This window comes from Buteo buteo, chromosome Z (genome assembly GCF_964188355.1).
Source record: "Buteo buteo chromosome Z, bButBut1.hap1.1, whole genome shotgun sequence".
Taxonomy (NCBI): Eukaryota; Metazoa; Chordata; class Aves; order Accipitriformes; family Accipitridae; genus Buteo; species Buteo buteo.
In genome coordinates this window covers 27,558,244-27,574,692 of record NC_134204.1, presented here as the reverse complement: position 1 = coordinate 27,574,692, position 16,449 = coordinate 27,558,244, and the positions used below count along the sequence as shown (strand labels likewise).

Sequence of the window (16,449 nt, the reverse complement as noted above, 5' to 3'; positions counted from 1 at the left end):
TCCTTATGACAAATCACTGTGTAATTTTTACATGTTATACTGCTTGAAAGCTTCCATTTAGGGTTTATTATTTTTTTTTTAAAGAGCTCTTAGCATTGACACAGCTATTTATATACATTCTCTATATATGTAGCAGCTAAAAGTTAAGTAATATTAGTACTAGCTCAAAGCCTCTGGTATAAAGACATTTACAATGAATTCGACACTGAGAGTGATTGGTAAAGCAGCATCATTGTCCTAAACAATTACAACTAAAGAACAGTCACAGACATCTTAATATTTGTGTAATCACTGGAATGCACAGAAAAAAAATTATATGAGTCTACTGTGGGTTCTATTTTAGACAATTTTCTAATATATGAAACATTGTTGAGAAACTATGTTCTTTGCTTCACCAGCTGTTTGGAAAGAAACCAAGGAAGATATTTTTTCTTAGTGTCTGTTGCAATGTACTGCATCTGTTAAGCAAGAAGAGTGGCTGAGTCTTGTATATATTGATATGTATGAGAATAATTTATAGTTCTCTGCAGTATGTTGATGAAGTTAAGTGGTATCACCTGTAAAGCCAGTTGTGTTTTCCCTGTTAAACTCTGAATGAACTTCTTTCTCTGTCCTGATCGAGAGTAGGAGGTGAAGACACATGTCTGAGCAAATCCTTTTGGCAGTGATGTGTACTACATAGTCATGCGCTGTCATACTTTTCGGCTAGGACTGTTCATTTAGTTCTAGAAACAGCTCCTTTTTTTTTTTTTCCTTTTTTTTTCTTTTCCCCTCCAGAATATGGATTGACTCAAACAGGTGTTAAAAACAAAAATGCCAGGGGTAGCTATTCTTTCAGGTTGTTTAACAAATATATTCATCCTTGTGTAATAAAACCTGGAGTTTGTTCATTGTATAAACTTCATCCTGGAAGTGGCCAGAAGGGTGGTAATAGGGTATTGATAAGTAAATTAGTGGTATAGAAAAAGGGAGGGGGATTGTAATGGTTAAGGTACTAATATGTTGACTAAGCAATAATTCTTTAAACTAGTTAAATAATGTGCTGTTAGAGTTGGTTGTGTAAGGCCCATTGTAACATAACAGGGATTGCTTTGTTAGAGTTGATGGTGTGAAACTTAGAAACATGCCTTGTGAGATAATTGTAGCTTTGAAATGCACACATGCAGACACAAGAGATAAGATAACCGGAGAAGAAACAAATGGGCTATTACAGCCTCAAGGATGAGAAAAACCAGCAGTTTATAACATAAGACAGACCACAGACTCCCCTGCTTCCCTAGACAGGGGAATCTTGGAATTTATAACCCCTAATAGATAAAGGATAAGAATTTATAACTCATAAGTCATTGTTAACAAAAACCAACTAACTATCCGAAATAGCTATGTAAAAAAGATGTAATGAATATGTATGATGTACTGAAATAAATACCGGACGCATTAACTGTTTGGCGCGACAGGCCTTTGGAGCGAGACTCCTCCTGTTCGCCCAGCGCTGTTTGCTTAGCCATAGCCTACTAATAAATTACGGACTGGTTATCCTGATTGGCTTTTGGATTTCCCTTATTCGCGTTTATAACAATTTGGTGCCGTGACTCGGATACGGGTGAGTTTGGTGCAGGTCCCCACGAGAAGGGAGGCGCGCCCTATCTACGGATAGCCCTGTGTTGGTTACCCGTACCAACCCCCGTACCGACGAACTCTAAATTTCTGTGGCTAAGCAAAAAACCTGCAGCACCCCTTAAAGTTTCGTGCACGAAGACCAAGCGGAGACCCTGGACAGGGTAAGTATTTGCGTGGTTGTGGGTTCGAGTCCCACCGGGTACGCGGTGAGCCGCTTGGTTGGGGTGGGTGATCCTGAGGTGCGAGTGCTTGAGAGGTCTCGTAGAGGCCAAGCGAGTGTGGACCCTTAAGTAGTGCAGTTCTCGTAGCCCGTGAGGGAGCGAGTCACGAACAAGGGGAAGCGGAAGGAAAAAACCAGGTTGTGGGTTCGAGTCCCACCCGGTAACTGTGAATAAAGGCACCTCGGAAGATGGGCCAAAGGAAAAGTAGGCCTTCTGGACCCATGGGCGGGAAGGACCCGTCACCGGATATACCCCCAGATAGTCCGCTGGGGATGATGCTAACATTTTGGGATGATTCTCCTCGGAGGCAGGAGAAGTCCAAAACCAAAATGATACATTATTGTATGGAGGTGTGGGGAGGTCAACCCCTTACTAATCCATATATAGTGTGGCCGATTTTCGGTTCTTCCGAAGATTGGGTGTGTCAACAGTTAAATGCTTGGGTTAATGGAAAGAAACCCCCTGTGAGTTCGGAGGAAAGTGAATACGCGGCGTTGTGGATCCCCCAACTAGGGGAGGGTGCTTATTTGTATCCTTTGAAAGAAAAGAAGAAAAAGTCAGGGACGGAGGATCCCTCATGGCCCCCACCCTATGTACCTCAGCCTCCCGAAGCCCCGTTAGAAGCCCAATCTGTGCTTCGGGATGAACCCTGTGGAGGTCCTAAAACTCGGTCACGATCTCGCAGGGAGTTAAAGTCTGCATATAATCAGAAGGGGGGGACATCTCGGGAATGTGGTAGAGCCTTAGAAGGAGGAGGGGCCCCTATGTTAGTGGGGGGTCCCGGGTCAGACTCTGAAACGGAGGAGGAAAGATCCCAGGAGGCTGAGAATGATGTGGTTTCTCGGGGACTTGGTCGGCAGAAGTCTGCGAGGGGAGGTGGTTTGTTTCCTCTGAGAGAGATGTTGATCCCAGGAGCAGGTGGACAGGGAGCACCTGGGACTGGTTATGTCGCGGTCCCGTTAAATACGGGAGATGTGCGCGAGTTTAAAAAGGAGATGGGAAATTTGTTGGACGATCCTATAGGGGTTGCAGAGAGATTGGATCAATTTTTAGGACCCAATCTCTATACTTGGGAGGAGTTGCAATCAATTTTAGGTATTCTTTTTACGGCGGAGGAGAGAAATATGATTAGGGGTGCTGGAATGCGAGTCTGGGATCAGCAGCACCAAGCCGGTCCCGCGGCTGATCAAAAGTGGCCGTTGGCTAGACCTAACTGGAACAATCAGGACCCGGTTCATAGAGACAATATGTCAGATCTTAGGATGATAATAATTCAGGGGATTCGGGAGTCGGTACCTCGGGGGCAGAACATTAATAAGACATTTAATGAGCAGCAGAAAAAGGATGAGACACCAACAGAATGGCTTGAGAGGTTGCGGAAAAGTTTTCAGTTGTATTCGGGAGTGGATCCTGCCACTCCGGTCGGTCAGGCACTTCTAAAAACTCAGTTTGTGGCGAAGTCGTGGGTAGATATTCGGAAAAAGCTCGAGAAAATAGAAGATTGGCAGAATAGAGGTCTGGATGAACTTTTGAGGGAAGCTCAGAAAGCGTTTGTAAGAAGGGAAGAGGAAGTTGAAAGAAGGAAAGCGAGAATTTTGGTAGCTGCTGTTCGGGAAGGGCAGAGAGGAGTTGTGCAGAAGGCCGGACAGCAGAGGGGAGAGCGGGGTGATAAAAAACCCCGAATAAGGGAAAAAAGAATATTGGAGAAATTGAGTGTTTCTATTGCGGAAAGAAAGGACATATGAAGCGGGACTGTAAAAAGCGAGAGCAGGATAAAAAGGCGTTCAGTGAGGATTAGAGGGGTCAAGGGCTCTATTTGCTGGGGACCCCAGGTAAATCAGAGCCCTTGATAACACTGAAAGTGGGTCCCCAGCAACAAAATGTGACTTTTCTGGTGAATACTGGAGCAGAAAGGTCGACCGTCCAATCTTTACCAGAAGGATGTAAAATATCTAAAGAAAGTGTTAGCGTGGTCGGAGCAAAGGGGGAACCGTTTAAGGTTCCGGTGATCAAAAACGTATTGGTGGAATCAGATTGTAAGTGCGGTATAGGGAATTTGCTGTTTGTGCCTGAGGCAGAATATAACTTGTTGGGAAGAGATTTGATCATAGAACTTGGGATAACCCTGGGAGTGGAGGAGAAAGAGTTGAGAGTGAAGTTGTGTCCGCTTACGGAAGTAGATGAAGGGTTAATAAATCCTGAGGTGTGGTATTCCCCCGATACAGTGGGGAAGTTAGACATTGAGCCTTTTGAAGTAGTAATCCGAAATCCGGAGGTGCCAGTAAAAATCAAACAATACCCAGTGTCTCGGGAAGGGAGAGAAGGTTTAAAACCTGAAATAGAAAGATTATTAAAGCAGGGGTTATTGGAGCCCTGCATGTCACCGTTTAACACGCCGATACTTCCAGTTAAAAAGCCAGATGGAACTTATCGGCTGGTGCACGATTTACAGGAAATTAATAAGAGAACTGTAAGTCGGTTCCCGGTGGTAGCAAATCCACATATTTTGCTGAGTCAAATTCCTCCCGATACTCAGTGGTACAGCGTCATAGATTTTAAAGACGCATTCTGGACGTGTCCTCTAAAGGAGGAATGTAGGGATTATTTTGCGTTTGAAGGGGAAGATCCAGATACTCACAGAAAACAACAACTTAGGTGGACGGTGCTTCCCCAAGGTTTTACTGAATCTCCTAATTTGTTTGGTCAGGCTTTGGAGCGGATACTCCAAGGTTATCAGTTGCAGGAAGGGGTGACCCTTGTACAATATGTAGATGATCTTTTGCTCGCTGGAAGAGATAGGGAAGCAGTTCAGCGGGAAAGTATTCGTCTATTGAATTTCCTCGGTCCTCAGGGGTTTAAGGTGTCTAAGGCTAAGCTGCAATTTGTGGAGGATGAAGTTAAATACCTCGGACACTGGTTAAATAACGGAACCAAGAAACTTGACCCTGACAGGGTTAATGGGATTCTGTCGCTAAAACCCCCTAGAAGTAAGAGGCAAGTGAGGCAGCTTCTCGGTTTGTTCGGATATTGTCGGCAGTGGATTGAAAATTACAGTGCAAAAGTAAAATTCTTGTATCATAAGTTAACACAAGACGGACTTCTTAAATGGAGCCCGGAGGATGATGCAAGATTAGAAGAACTCAAAACTGATCTAGTAAATGCTCCGGTTTTGAATTTGCCAGATGTACGGAGACCTTTTTATTTGTTTGTGGCTGTTGATGAGGGAACAGCGTACGGAGTTCTTACCCAGGAATGGGCAGGAAGGAGAAAGCCCATAGGATATATTTCGAAGCTGTTAGACCCGGTGGCGCGGGGGTGGCCAACGTGTTTGCAAGCAATAGTGGCGGTGGCATTATTAGTGGAAGAAACTAATAAAATAACATTTGGAGGGGAGCTTAAAGTCTTCACCCCTCACGATATCAGGGGAGTTTTACAACAAAAAAACAGAAAAATGGATTACAGATGCCAGACTCCTGAAGTACGAAGGAATATTAATTCATTCCCCTAAATTAGAAATTGAGTCCACAACAATACAAAACCCGGCTCAGTTTTTGTATGGGGTACCGGGGGAAAGATTAGAACATGACTGTTTAAAGAATATAGAAGAACAGACTAAGATTCGGCCGGATTTGGAGGAGGTGGAGTTGGAGACTGGAGAAAGGTTGTATGTAGATGGATCTTCTCGGGTAGTAGAAGGCAAAAGAAAATCTGGGTATGCGATAGTGGAAGGAGAGCATTATACAGTTAAGGAGTCAGGGCCATTGAGTGCTGCGTGGTCTGCTCAAGCGTGTGAACTGTACGCTGTATTAAGGGCTTTGCAGTTGTTAAAAGGGAAAACGGGTACTATATATACTGACTCTAAATATGCTTTCGGAGTAGTGCATACTTTTGGGAAAATATGGGAAGAGCGAGGATTGTTGAATTCAAAGGGAAAGAACTTGATTCACAGAGAATTAATAATTCAAACATTGGAAGCATTACGGGGTCCTGAGCAGATAGCAGTAGTACATCTCAGGGGCCATCAAAAGGGTTTAACACCGCAGGTCCGGGGAAATAACATCGCGGACAGGGAAGCGAGAACAGCAGCTTTGCTAACTCTGAGGGAATCAGGGAATGAAACCAGGAAGGACAGAGAGGGTGAGAAAGAACGTGAGAGGTTAACACTCTCATTTACCGAAGCAGAAAAGAAAAAGCTTCAGCAGATGGGAGCTGAGGAAAAGGAAAATGACTGGGTGTTGCCCGATGGTCGGCGAGTAGTCCCTAAAGCATTAGCTTTTGAAATTATGAAAAGCATACACTCAAAGACTCACTGGGGAACTCAAGCTCTTATAGATCAGTTTGCAGTCAAATATGTGAGTATTGGGATCTACGATGTTGCGAAAGGAATTGTTCAGGGTTGTATAACCTGTCAGAAAATTAACAAGCGGCAAGCTCGTAAGAGGGTAATGGGCGGACGGGAATTAGCACAACGACCGTTTGCTAGAATACAAATAGACTTTACAGACCTTCCAAAGGTGGGAAGATATAAACATTTACTGGTAATGGTAGACCATTTAACCCATTATGTAGAGGCTTTTCCAACAACACGGGCAACAGCTAACAGTGTGGTAAAAGTGCTTCTAGAACACATTATACCCAGATATGGGAGAACTGAAGTTATTGATTCTGACAAGGGCCCCCACTTTGTATCTAAGATAGTGAGGGATGCCCTAGCTCCTTTCGGGACAAAGTGGGAGTACCATACCCCCTGGCACCCACAGAGTTCAGGGAGAGTAGAAAGGATGAATGGAGAAATTAAAAGGCAGCTAACTAAATTAATGATTGAAACTAAAATGTCCTGGCTTAAGTGTTTACCCTTAGCACTTTTAAATATACGGACCCAGCCAAGGACAGATATCGGGTTATCTCCTTTTGAAATGTTATACGGGATGCCATACGATATGGAATGCCCTGCAGATAATCCAATAATAAGCGAAGGGAATATTGAACCCTATATCACCCAATTAATGAAAAGAAGGAAAGAGCTGTGGAAAAAGGAAATGGTAGTACAGAGACCTCCACTGAATATGTCTATCCATTCTATTACACCTGGTGATAAAGTATTAATAAAATCATGGAAAGAGCAGTCCCTTACCCCTCGGTGGGAAGGACCTTTTCTTGTTTTACTCACTACAGATACAGCGATTCGAACAGCCGAGAGAGGATGGACCCATGCCTCGAGAGTTAAAGGACCTTTGTCAGAGGACGAGTGGGAATTGATAAGAGAGCCTGGATCGCTAAAGATGACAATAAAAAGAAAGAACAGGAAGACTCAATGAACTCTACCGAAGGACCTGTAAAAGTCCAGTTTGTATAATTGGTTTCAGGTACCCGCTGGAAAAATCCTACGAAAGACTAACTGTGCTCCGTGGCATAGTGGTACTTTACCTACATAAACTAGGGGTGCGGGAATATATATAAAATAACAGGGACACATACATGTCTTCCTCATTGCTGCGAAATCACTACTAAGGAACCAGGTGCTTCAAGAAGGCAATCTCGAGCAATACCATGTATTAAACACCCTGATTCGGAACATGTGGGGTGGGTGGTATGTAAATGTGTAAGTTGTGATAAGAAGTGGTATTGTGTATCATTAGCCAGACATTTCCATCGCATGAATTGTGGGGGAGGATCCTCAACTAACCAAGAATGGGAAACTGAGGTAGAAATGTGTAAGTTGCTCTGTGGATGGGAATTGTTGGTGCCTATAATTTGAAAGATATATGAGTGGGATTGGGAATGGTCTGTAAAGCTGTGTGCAAAGCGATTCACTTGGAAGTGGGAAGACCGATCCATCCCCAAATAGAATAGAGAATCAAGGCATAAGGGACGGCTAAATCCACTCACTTTAACAAAAGAGAAAGGTGACCGTCGGGGTTAACAAACTCTCTCCATTTTCCTCAAGAAAAATCCCTCCCAGGTTGCCATGCCAGTATTCCCAGAGAACCCTAACGCGCCTGCTGCCGAGAAGATCCATTACCTCGCTGCTCTCTGCAAAAGAGTAGGCGAAGGAGGCAGAGGCATGCGTACAGAAGGTAAGGGGAATAAGGGAGACGTGAAAGACAGGAGGAAGGAGAGAAGGGGAATCGGAACCTATTGCAGATTTGCACCTTCCCAGAGGCTGCTGACAACTATCTGTTTGGGAATGGTATTGGTAATAGTGACATACTCCCATCCAGTATACTCCCACGGGCACCGACCATTTAAATGGACATTAATACAGCTGGAATCATCTAAGACAATCTAAACTAAAACTGTTCAGGGGGCTCCACAGTTTAATATAACCTACTGTGGAATTTTCAGACGTCAGAAGGATCCGTGTTACCCAACACAAGTATATCTGTGCCCTAGTTCAAATCCAGGGCGACCTCATTGCAACTATCCTGGATACTATTTTTGTGGACACTGGGGTTGTGAGACACTAGCGACAGCTTGGACACCACCTGTCCCCGATAAATATCTTAAAATAGAATGCGGACCCCCTAAATGCACATCTTATTATATGTATGGCAGAGGTGCAACATGGGGACTTAATACACCACGTACTGGACTTTGCAAATATTTCAACCTCAGTGTATTGAACCCGGAGGATCCCGGGTGGGTTCTGGGGTGAACATGGGGAATGATGTCATGGACCACGGGAAAGGTAATGGGTACATTAATACAAATCAAGAAAGAAATGGCTCCAAGTGAGGAATTATCTCCCGTGGGGCCTAACACAATACTTACCGGGGAATTGGGAACAAAACAGATTAAAACAGAGTTAGTGGTAAATGAAACACAAGATGTAGCAGATAATACCAACAGTCTGAATGGACAAAGAGATATTGAGCCTAACTCTCTTTGGAAGTTAATGGAAGTTAGCTACCAAGTATTAAATCAGACAAATCCAAATTTGACTGACCCCTGTTGGTTACACAAAACCGCCCTATTATGAAGCTATAGGAATTGGCAATAGTTTTAAGTTGATGAATGGGTCAAATCCACCACAATGTAACTGGGAGAATGGCACACAAGGCATATCCATGCAGCAGATTATGGGAAAAGGGAAATGTGTTGGGAGAATACCCATAGAGAAACAACATCTCTGTCTAAACCCTAATGGCCAAATACAAATTCAAAGACCAGCCCAGTGGCTAATACCCACAAATAATGCTAAATGGGTATGCTCTAAAACTGGAATTACGTCTTGTATCTCCCTCGAATATTTACAGAGTACCAAAGAATTTTGTGTACAGATAATGATTGTTCCAAGGATAATATACCACTCAGAGAGCTATTCCTCTAAGTTAAAAGAGGCAATGAACAGCGTTTCACTTGAACATTATCTAGTAAAGAGAGAACCTATCACGGCCTTAACCCTAGCCACCCTTATGGTATTAGGAAGTGCAGGTGCAGGCACAGGAATAGCCTCTTTAGTAAAACAAAACCAAGACTTCACATCTTTAAGGGTAGCTGTGGACGAGGACCTTATGAGGATAGAGCAGTCTATAACAGCTCTGGAAACATCAATACGTTCACTCTCTGAAGTAGTCCTGCAGAATCGAAGGGGTTTGGATTTGCTGTTTCTCAAAGAAGGGGGATTATGTGTTGCTCTGAAAGAGGAGTGCTGTGTCTATACGGATCATACTGGGGTGGTTAGAGATACAATGACAAAATTGAAAGAAGGACTGGAAAAACGACAACGGGAGAGAGAAAGCCGACAGAACTGGTATGAAGCAATGTTCAATTATTCTCCCTGGCTAACTACTTTGATTTCTACAATCGCAGGACCTTTACTATTGTTAGTATTGGGACTAACCTTTGGACCTTGTATTTTCAACAAACTGATTTCTATTGTGAAAGGACGCTTAGAGGCAGCCCACCTACTGTTCCTGAAAAGCAAGTGCGAACACCCTGAGGAAGGAGAAGAAATATCAACTTTTGCTAAAGCATCAGAAGTGTTAAAGAGATTCAATGAACAAAATATGGAATAAATAAGAGGGGGGAATTGTAATAAAACCTGGAGTTTGTTCATTGTATAAACTTCATCCTGGAAGTGGCCAGAAGGGTGGTAATAGGGTATTGATAAGTAAATTAGTGGTATAGAAAAAGGGAGGGGGATTGTAATGGTTAAGGTACTAATATGTTGACTAAGCAATAATTCTTTAAACTAGTTAAATAATGTGCTGTTAGAGTTGGTTGTGTAAGGCCCATTGTAACATAACAGGGATTGCTTTGTTAGAGTTGATGGTGTGAAACTTAGAAACATGCCTTGTGAGATAATTGTAGCTTTGAAATGCACACATGCAGACACAAGAGATAAGATAACCGGAGAAGAAACAAATGGGCTATTACAGCCTCAAGGATGAGAAAAACCAGCAGTTTATAACATAAGACAGACCACAGACTCCCCTGCTTCCCTAGACAGGGGAATCTTGGAATTTATAACCCCTAATAGATAAAGGATAAGAATTTATAACTCATAAGTCATTGTTAACAAAAACCAACTAACTATCCGAAATAGCTATGTAAAAAAGATGTAATGAATATGTATGATGTACTGAAATAAATACCGGACGCATTAACTGTTTGGCGCGACAGGCCTTTGGAGCGAGACTCCTCCTGTTCGCCCAGCGCTGTTTGCTTAGCCATAGCCTACTAATAAATTACGGACTGGTTATCCTGATTGGCTTTTGGATTTCCCTTATTCGCGTTTATAACACTTGTTAGAAAGAATATTTGTTTACTTATTAATTTTAGCTAATATTTTATAACCAAACTTTAAATGAATAAATACTGGATGCTAAAAGGTTTGCCTTTTCAACTTTTTGTATAATGCTTTCTCTGTGCTATTAGATTTTTTTACATCTGCCACATCCTCCTAATATGTCTTATTTTTTCCACAATGTCACTGGCTTATATTCTTCCAAAAGGTGTATCGGGATTGTAAATACCTTATGTAAATTAACTCTTCTTTCTAATGTTCTGACCATCTTTTTCACATATAACTTGGTGTCTGTTACTCTTAAGGACATCAGGCTATATCTACATTAGCAAGAATGTGGTGCAGTGAGAGTAGGTTTGTAAAGGAAAGATTTGGTGTGCTGAGGACCTTAAGTTCATTTTATGTATGCTTTAAGAGGTGTTTCTTTGTCGGGTCCCATGGAGGGCACATGCATTAGCAATTGTAACACGTTAGGTGTCCTCTGGAAGCACAGTCTTCCAGTTTAGTTTAGTTTGGAAGGAATCTGGTTTGCCTGCTCCAAGACCAATCTGGGATGCAAACCAAAGCGTAGGAAATGCAGGTGATCAAACTGATATGCTGATGTAGACCTCTAACTCCTCTCTACCTCCTTCTATGCCTTTTCCACTGGACCTTTATTTTCCACTTCCTTGCTGTGTCTGTTCTTTCATCACAAGCCCCAGTATTCAGTCTGTACCCCTTCTAGTGTCTTAGAGATTGCGAGAAGTTTACAAATTATTGTTTTAACTGGAAATAGTCATCACCTTTGTTAGTGTAGTGGAACAGATAGTTTTCTGTATTGCTGATATACTATTTGTAATACAAAAATGGGGTTTCGATTTTTACTTTAAAGATGTCAGTCATAAACATCATGAAGTGGGTAACTTTCTAAACACCTAGTTTTTTTCTTCTCCCTTTTTATATCTCTTATTTCCACTATTGAACCTTCTGGGTTTGTGTGTTCATTGTATGTTATTAGAACACATTCACTGCTAGTATATAAACATTTTCTACTATGTTCATGCTCATGGTTATATTTGTTCTTAAATGTAAGACTATTTTTCTTAAGAGGATCCCTGAAGGAGCTTTTTTAATACCACAGCATATTGCCTAATAGTATAGGCTCTGAGATACAGATGATTCAGGCATTTTTTTCTAAAACAATTGTGGTCTCTGTGAATCATTGTATTAGGGTTTTTCTTCTAAGTAAAAAAAATAAACAAGATTACTGCTATTTACAAATATATTGGCAATAAACACATATCTGTAGAAAGGAGGTTGCAGATAACTACACTACTTCTGGTGGAGTTTTTAGTGATGAATGTTGTTAATAATAGTTCAGTTCATTATTTTCTTTATGGATTAAACTGCTAAAACATTTGTTTTCAGTAAGGCAGAAGTACTAGGAAAACTTGGTTACAAACTTGAGATAAGTCTTTCAGTTTAAAAGGTCTTGTAAAATGCTGACCAGAGACAGAAGAAGATACCACAGTTCTTTGCCCTTTGAATAAACTCTGAAGTTTTAAAGACATGAGTGTTTTAGACAGAGAAGCTGAAAGCAGGATTTACAACAGAATTGTACTGTATCTTGCTTGCAGAAAATTAATAGGGGATGAGTATTCCACTTGTTTCACTTGTGTCGCTCTTCACATAAGCGAAGAAATGTTCGAACAGTTTGATGAGTGGCATAAAATAGGTGTTTTGACATTTAATTTTGGGCATTGTCAGAAGCAGTTTCTATTATCTGTTTAATTTGCAGTGTGAATTTTTTACTTTTTAAACGGATTGAATTGTCTTTAATTTGTTATATCTTAAAGCCAGTGAGTTCAGAAAGGACAATTCTAGGGCTTTGTTTTTTGAAGGCTAATTTTAGGTGCTTGTGTGGGATCTATGTTTTTGTAAAATGCTGAGTCAGCTGCTACTTGAAAAATAGTCCTAGTCGGCTGTGTCAGCTTGGGCACTTGGAATTTTCACTTCTGTGAATCCTGGCCCGGTTTTATGTTCAGTATTCATTTATCATGTACATTTTTTTATTTTTACATTTTTAAATATACTTACATCTTTCTTAGAAGATTCTGTTTTCCAGGGAACTAGATTTTATTGTATATTGAGAGAGAGACAGGGAATAGGGAAACAGTAGCAGTTTTGAATGTACTAGTAGGCAACCTAGGTGGTAATATTGTGTATATTAAATGCTAGTAACACTATTGTGCAGTTCCTTCTGCCCGTTCTTTTCGTGTAAATCACTACAGGATTAAAACTGACAGGACTCCTTTTCTTGGGGCTGTTTGGAAACCAGGGCTCTAGTAAATATCAAACCCCTGTGGCTGAAAAGAATTGAGCAGATAGTTCAGAAGGGCAGTCTGATGTGCTTGCTTGCACAGTTCTTTGTTGGTGGTTTATCCTGCTGAGGAGGAGAGAGTTTAGAGCAGCTGATACTTAAATCATTATCAGAGAAACATATTTTCACAAGGAAATGAGAGTTAAGGAGTTTGTTAAATTTGATCCTGTCAGCCAGAATGTTTCCTTGCCAAATGAATACTCAGAAAAGACAGGTGCACTTCTTGCCGGAAAGTATTTAATGTAATGTTACTGGTTTGGGATAAAATCCTTATCCAAGTAATGGTGTGAAATCAAATGCACTACTGGAGTTTGTAGTGTAGCCTTTTAAGTATCAGAAATGTTAAAAATATTCTAGCGGGGTTGAGTTTTTGTGGTTCATTGAATGTATGTTTGTTCTTTTCTTAGAAATTCAAGAAATAATGCAATGCATTTGTGGGAAACCAATTGTTCAAATGGCCTGGCTATTGGCGCATGAACTTCTATACCAAGGTGGGTTAGGTGGATTTTAGTTCTTTAATGATGGTGATGCGAACAGTTGTATGCACAGCCTGGATGACGATACTTCTGTGCAGTGACTGGAATAAGAAGTGTAGCTACGTGGCCAGTAGTTCAATCTTAATTAGCAATTGGAGTAAAAACAAAGTGGTGTCCATTAAAAATGTTGGTTTAGATGAGTTCTGGTCTTATTGGGAAGGTCTCATATAGCCTCTTTTGTTTATTACTTATAGTATTGTTTCAGTAGTACCAAGAGGCTTTGTTTTGAGGTGGCCCATGATGTGGTTTCCAGTTGTAATAATTTCCAGTGCAAGAGAGACATTAGAAAGGTTGGGATTGAGACTTACTCTTGAATCACTCTGCTTGGTTTGTTTGTTGTGCATTCACTCTACAATTCTTTATTCTTCAAGTATTCTTCAATGCTTGGCAAAAAGTAATGAAGTAGATAAAGTATTTCATGCTTACTTGTGGAGTATAGTCTTTGGTATAAGTGATTTTCATTTCTGCACAAGAGTATCCCCATTGGGGTTTAACATTAAAGATTTCCACCTCTCATCAAAACAATTTTCATTAGGGTTTTGTTTGTTTGGGTGTTTTGTGGTTTTGGGGTTTTTTTTTAAGGACTTATTTCTTATCCTTTGATTCAGTATGTATATAACTTTCTACATGTTGTTTTTGGAGTATATTTTATATTTTACATTTGTATAAACTGAAAGTTTTTGCGAATAGGTGAATTTGAGTTGTCCTGTCTGAGATCTAGGATAGAAACTGCTCATTAGTTTATGGGTTTTGGTAGAGGAAGCTGCTTACGACAGTAAGCTTAATTCCATCTCAATACAAAAGAAAGTGACTGCAAAGAATGGTTATTAACTCTTTTTTGTAGCATTCTCACTAGGGAAACACACTTACCCAGCTTGCTTATTTTCGCTCATGTTGCTTGTCTTGGATGATGAGGTTTTTGCTTGCCTTAAGTGTGTGTTACGGTGAGGTGGTGACCCAGCAAAGTTTTATCACAAGTGTATTTTTTGAAGTAACTGAAATTGCCTCTTTTAGAGTCTTAAACTACTGAATTACCCTTTTACTGAAGATGTGTTAAACCTGGATATTTCATATTTGACTTTTGAGGATCTTACGAACACTTATGAAGTGTTCTAGGAGTTCCATATTATTCACAATCACCTTCTACATGGATGTGATTTTAATGATTGTTTTATGGAAGAAATTTTTCCATCCCACGTTTGCACCAAGCACTCTGAACTTCAGTAGTATTTGAGAATGGGTCATTTGTAAGTTTTCATAAGAAAAATAAAAGACCAGGGATCTCATGAGTATATATATCTTGATATTTGAAAGGAAGTTTTTTCTGTCTTTTTCTTATCTTTGATGTTTTTTGTATAGTACTAACTTCAGAGTCATTTATCTTTTTAATGTAGAGTCATCCATACTATACCACACTTGATTTTAGCCAAAAGCCAGAGAAGTGATCCTTTGTGGTCAAAACTGGATGAAGTCCTAACTTTTTAAATTGTTTATTGTGCTTTCAGTGCTTTTACAGAACTCATATTAACATCTTGACCTTGTCATTGAAATCAAAGGTAATATTGATTTTCTTCTGATGCAGCTTACATAATGACAGGATTCCTGAAGCTATCCCTTCATCCGTTCTCTATGTTTGTATGTGAAGTTAGCTGTTATAATTTTGTTGTTGTTGTTGTTCTTGCTAAAGTAAGAATAGAAGCATTTAAATAAAGGAATCTCTAAAATATTTTAATCAAGGGAAAATACGAAGTTTATTTTGGGCTCATACTACAATAAATGAGGTGTCAGATTTTGATGAAATGTTATTGGAGGCTTTATAAGTTTTACAGAAATTAAAGAAACTATTTCATTTACATCCTTTTTTTAGCCATCCTAAAAATAATAATTAAATAATCATATAGAAAGGAATCTTTAATAATTGTGTTGCTGTTTGCAACTTCAGTATTTTTTTACACACTGTGGAGACTTACTCAGGGAAATTGGAATGTAAAAGATGGTCCTTTACATCTGTAATATATGTCTTGATTCCTATTTTTAGCTTTTGAGCTCTGGGGGAAGTAGGCAGTTGTGTATCTTAGTAACTTCTCTGCATCTCACTGTTGGCATGAGCATCTGTGATAGCAAAGGTGTTAGAATTTGATTTTCTTTGAGGACTGGTACACAATTTACATGCATCAAATCATAATTCAGTATGTAAATAAATTCTTTTTCAAGCTTTTCCGTACTGGTATCATTTTCCAGCCCTAATATTTCTTTGCAACAAGTTGTTAACGCTATCAATAAAAGGCAAGCTGTTAACATACTTTGCAAGTGTTAATAACCTGCGTAATAACACTGTCCCCACTGAACTGAATATTCTTAGAAATATTTTTTATTTTCTTATGTATTATTTTATTACATGAAAATAATAATATGAAGGCATTTAAGTTTTCACACAACATACAAGGTTTCTGTTGCTGGAATTGGAGGATTTTTACTGAGGACAGGCTGGAGGAGTGGCACAGGATCAAATACAAGCTGTTTCTTTCAGGCTACTTCAATCAACTGTCCAAAAATATGCTAGATTTGAATAAAGGTAGAGGCACTTGAAATTAAATTGATTTTACTGCCGTTTCAGTCTCTTGATATTTTCAAATACTATATAACCCTGTCTGACCAGTTCAGTTGAGTTTCTGTGCTTGCTCCTAGAAGAGCTTGATAGGGGTTTTATTAGGGGTCTTTATCCACTTGTAAGCATCCCAAGTTACTAACAAAGCTTCCTACACAGTAATGCCATTCTGTGGTTCCTCTCCACTGTTTTGTTTTGCATTAACTGTTGGCATCCACTGCCAAAGTCTTCCTGTTTACCTTTAGAAGTCCTTCCAGTAGCAATTGGAAAGTTACCTCCTCCACTTAGGATTCTCCTGCTCCCTTCTCCCATTCCCAAATCACAGGAATAATAAGATAGTATTTCATTGTAGGCTG

The 16,449-nt window shown here is 40.2% G+C and overlaps 1 protein-coding gene across 9 annotated transcripts in view; it reads left to right on the top strand.

Annotated features, from left to right (window-relative positions):
• POLK (DNA polymerase kappa) overlaps positions 1–16,449 on the top strand; it is a 47,842-nt gene that overhangs the window by 1,089 nt on the left and 30,304 nt on the right. For 2 of the 9 annotated variants that reach the window (XM_075020371.1, XM_075020373.1), the window contains exon 2: positions 13,357–13,440. The exons of the other annotated variants lie outside the window; for them this stretch is intronic. The gene's annotated coding sequence lies outside the window, so the exon portion shown is untranslated. The remainder of the gene's footprint in view (positions 1–13,356; positions 13,441–16,449) is intronic. 9 annotated transcript variants of the gene reach the window in all.